Below are 5090 nucleotides of genomic sequence, written 5' to 3' on the forward strand. Positions count from 1 at the left end.
ACCACTAGAAAGGACAAGCAGACTGGAACAGCTACAGTGACAGAAGATACCTCTTCATGATGAACCTGACCTATACTCAGAGCGGTAGTTACTCTAAATATCAACAGAGAGGGAAAGAGTCTTCAAATCAAGTTTCAATGCTATCCACTTTGTACACAGGGTAGATAGGAACAGGCAACTTAGACATTGGCTACTTAAAATAAGGGGGCAATAAAGGCACGATGTGACTGGCTTACAAAGTTTCAAGAGGGAGCTTAGTTTAAGAGTGTGGGGGGAAAGAAAGAGCCCCCACTGAATAGCTATCATCTTGTCTAGATGGTTCTAGTGAAAGGAGATGGGGATAAGATTTGTAAGATTCAGTAGTGAATAACTGTTATCATGACTAATCCCGACTGTCACACTTGTAAATGTAGAAGTTTTGTAACAAAAAAAGGGGAGTAGTTAATCTTACAGTTCAGAACCAGAGGACCCTAGGACCATCAAAAGAGAAACTCACAATCAGAGTGTGGGACTTTATCCAGAGAAGCAGCAGCGCCAGAGATGGAGGCAGAGATGGGGGCATGGAGAAGGGGAGCGGCTGAGGACTCTAGATTCATCAACTAAGAAGAGAAGGAAGAAGAACTGGTGGCCAGGAGCAAACTTTCAGAATGTGCCCTTTGGAGATGTAAATTATTAAATATGCCTGAGTGAGTTTTTTTGTTTGTGTATTTTTTTTAAAAAGATAAAGTGGATAGAGAGAAATACTTTTAACTCATGGTATATGGAGTGGATTATAATCAATGCAATGAAACAAGTTATATGAATGGTTGAATGTGAAACTAATGATGTGCCCTGTAAACTTTCACTCAATCCATAATAAAAACCTTAAATTAAAAAACAAACAAACAAACAAAAAACAGACTGTTTTAAGCAGATAAAAAAATAATAATAAATTGCAGGGTAACCACATCAAAAATTTAAAAAGAGGCAAATCAGAAAGATTAAATAAACATTAAACATCAGAAATGAAAATGAAAAGAAAACCCACAAACAAAATGAATTCCTCTTAGAAAATTATGCAGAACAAAGAATCCAGCAGCACCAGAAAAAAAATACACATATGACAGCAACCTATTTATTTATTGATAATTGCACTGAATGTAAATGGATTAAATGTATGAGTCAAGAAACAGAGAGTAAAATGGGTAAGAACACAGGAGTAAAATAGATAAGAAAACAAGATCCTTCAATATGCTATCTTCAAGAGGTGTATCAAAAAGATGGAGACAGTAGATGACCATCAACAGAAGAATGGTTAGGCAAACTTTGGTACATATGTACAATGGAATACTACAAAACATTGAAGAATAATGATGAATCTGTGAAACACCTCACAACATGGTTGAACCTGGAGGACATTATGCTGACTGAAATTGGTCAAGAGCAAAAGGACAATTATTGTATGAAAGCAATGTTTTAAAAGTTAAAAAAAAAAAAAGTTTTCTTGATAAAAGGAACAATCTATGATAGTTGGGGGGTGGGAGGCAAAATTATTCACAGGCTAGAGGGTAGACACATTAACATAGGTGATAGGGCAGGCAACAAATAACAAGACGGAGGTTAACAGAGGAAAGATGAAGGTAGCGGGAGACGCAGGGAGGAATGCAATAAAGTGAATAGAGGTAAATACTGTTAACTGTTGGTGAATGGAGTGGAGTGCAACCATGTAATGAAGCAAGGAGTCCTGGTGTGGCGCTGTGGGTTAATGCGCTGGACTGCAAAGTCAGTTTGAACCGCAAGGTCGGTGGTTCAAGCTCACCAGCCACTCTTTGGAAACCCTACGCAGGGTCGCTATGGGTCGGCATTGACTCAACGGCACTTAACAACAACAACAGTGAAGCAAAGTATATGACTTGTTGAATGTAAAACTGATGATCTGTTCTGTAAACCTTCACTTAATTCACAATAAAAAGTTTTTTTAAAAAAGTATAATGGACTGCCAGAAGAAAAAGCAAATCTGTGTTGGAAAAAGTACAGCCAGAATTCTCCTTAGACGACAGGATGGTGAGACTTTGTCTCTCATACTTCACACATATTGTCACGAGGGACCAGTTCCTAGGGAAGGACATCATACTTAGTAAACAGAGGGTCAGCAAAAAAGAGGAAGACCCCCAACAGGATGGATTGGACAGTGGCAGCAGCAATGATTGTGAGGGTGGCTCATGACTGGGCAGTTTCTTTCTGTTGTTCATAGGGTCACTGTGAGTCAGAATAGACTGGACAGCACCTAACAACTACAGGATGTTTGTAACTACCATTCAAGTAGTATACTTCTAGTTCTTTGTTTTTCCCTTATAAAATGTCCCATACAGTTTAACCATTCTGAATTGCTGGATTTCACTTTGCGGAATCCAGTCTCTTCGTAGTTTAAGCTATCACTTTACTTTCAGTTAATCTCTTGATTTTATCTGAATCTAAATACAGGCTGTTACTCCACAATCTACCTAGTGGCGCTGTATAAAACAGGCTTCATAATCCAGTGCCATAAAATCAGTCATTGAAAACTATATGGAGCACAGTTTATATTCTGACGCATTGCGATTGTTACCCTGAATCAGAATTGACTAGACAGCAGTGAGATTTAATGCAAGAAAAACAGCTTCTTTGTGGCCAATCCATAAAATCCATGTCAGCAGTGGTTCCTCAGGAAGCGCTGTGTATCTGTCCACAGGGTTACTCAGCTCCTTGAGCAACAAGTTTCAGTTGTGTCACAATACCTTCTTATAGAGTCTTTTTAGTGATGAAGGAAACACTCAATTAAAAAACAAAACAAACACCTGTCCAATTATCTTTTGGCATCATAAGGTAAGCACTGGGCTACTGTTTGTAAGGTTGGTTGTTCAAAGCCACCAGTCACTCCTTATAAACCCTATACAGGGTCTCTATGAGTCACAACAGACTCCACGACACTTAACAATAACAAGAACTTTGTATTTACAGAAAGGATCACTAGCTTTGTGGATTTGGTAGCCTTAGGGCTCTTGAGTACATTCATTTTTGTCATCCAAACAAGCCAAAGTACAATATTCCCACCTGAATTTCTCTGTCTGATTTTCTTTTTTAATCCATTTAGCTATTCCCTTTGGCTCTGAATTACTATTATTTTCAAGTTTCCTTAATATACCTTTCCTCTCAAAAATAGCCATAGTGCCTGAGTGACCTTAAACCATAGATACCCCAGCAGTCCTCGGGCAGCTAATGAAAGGTTGGTGGTTTGAACCCACCCAGAGACTCTACAGGAAGAAGATCTGGCAATCTGCTCCTGTAAAGATGACAGTGTCGGCAGGTTTCAGCAGATCTTCCAAACTAAGACAGATAGGAAGGAAGGCCTGGTCTCTATTTCCAAACATTAGCTAGTGAAGGCCCTACTGATCACAACAGAAAATTATCTGACACAGTGCTGGAAAATGAGTCTCCTAAATTGGAAAGTATTCAAAATACACAGAGGCTCCAACAAGGGACTTGGCCCTACCAAGATTGCGAAGGTGGTACAGAACATGGGGTTGCTATGAGTCACGGCAGATTTGACAGCAACCACACCGAGAAAGTCACTAGATGAATGGTATCCTAGGAGTGGGACAGGGACTACTAATGGGTATAAATAAGATTTCTGTCTGGTGTGATGAAAATGTTTTAAATTAGATTACAGACATGGCTACATCTCTGTGATGATATTTTAAAAAAGGAAAAAAAAAAGCGCCCATTGAAGTTTTTTTTCTTTTTTTTCTTTGAAATTTAGAAACAAATTTTATTTAAGATCTGAAATACAATTCCTAAAATATCAACTTTTCAGAAAACCGCGGCTACACAACACATTGCCTCTATCATGTTAGAAGGTGTATTAGACTCAAATACAAAAACCATGAAACAAACCACCATCCTTCAACAACTTGAGCAAAGATAGAATGCCTAAGGACTTGCAGAGGGATGGGCTGTTTTAGCACCATTAAAAAAAAAGAGAGAGAGAGCACAAATGCATGGGTTTTCAAGGTATATACATTAAGTTGAACCTTTGGCACTAGGAATCATGGCATTTTGTCACGTAGCATTAACACGTATTAGAAAATTGTGTAGTGTCAAAGGGATAGAACCACCAGCATTCAAGCAATGTTGTCAACTAGGCAAGAATTTTTTACTGAATGTTTCTTCTTTGTCTAATTACTGCGAATGTACACTGGTAGCAACTTTGAAATGCGAAAGGGAGCTTACACTCCTTTTATTTTCTGTTGAAGCAAACAGAAAACAAACTTAAATATAAGCCCTGTGATAACATTAACAATTTTAGAAAACATCAATTATACGAGAAAAAGACTAAGAACAAAAAGAAAAGTATTTACAGATACCCAGAAGTTAACAGTGAGCGGTCAGTAGACCCTCACAGGGCTTTGCGATGGTACTCAGCGCAAGCCACTTTGTAATCGCTGGCAGTAAACAGGCTGCAAAATTCTCTGCCAGATATTTCAGAAAATCATGCAAATAGCCTAACAATAATGCAAGACTTTTCTCATCAAGGGGCGTAGAGGCCAACATTGCTCTAATTCTCACAAATAATCTCAGTAGGTGTGGCTCTCCATAAACCTGGGACATCGGAGCATCAGGGTGGGCCATGAGGATTTCTGAATACTGGGGCCTCTCGAATTTGTAGAGCAGCTGAGTGCCCAACATCGCATTGAAGTATTCTTTTATCCCTGCCACAACTTCGTTAACAGCATATTCCTTATTGTCGACACTGCCTTGTGATCTCTTACAATTTGCATACTCTTCCAGAATGGCATGGACATTTTTCTTAGCTGGGAGCTGAAACAGCTGCTTCTGCCTGGTAACCAGGTCCCAGTCCTTGACGAGCCAGGGTTTAATTCTTCAGGAATCTTCACTTTAACCTCCACTCTATTTTTAAATGCCTCCTCACTTTCAACGGTAGGATCAGCCAGGGCCCTTTTCTTCCGAGGTGGAGGTGGCTGAGGCGCTTCACTGGTACTTCCACCATCTCCGTTTCCAGGACTCTTTGGTTTGTTCTTCCTTGTCTTTCTCACAGATGCTGAAGGGGGGTT

General features: G+C 39.4%; 1 pseudogene; it reads right to left on the reverse strand.

The window, feature by feature from the left end:
• Nucleotides 1-4414: 4414 nt before the first annotated feature.
• LOC102812199 overlaps nucleotides 4415-5090 on the reverse strand; it is a 1338-nt pseudogene continuing 662 nt past the window's right edge.

Source organism: Chrysochloris asiatica, unplaced genomic scaffold (genome assembly GCF_000296735.1).
Source record: "Chrysochloris asiatica unplaced genomic scaffold, ChrAsi1.0 scaffold00157, whole genome shotgun sequence".
Taxonomy (NCBI): domain Eukaryota; kingdom Metazoa; phylum Chordata; class Mammalia; order Afrosoricida; family Chrysochloridae; genus Chrysochloris; species Chrysochloris asiatica.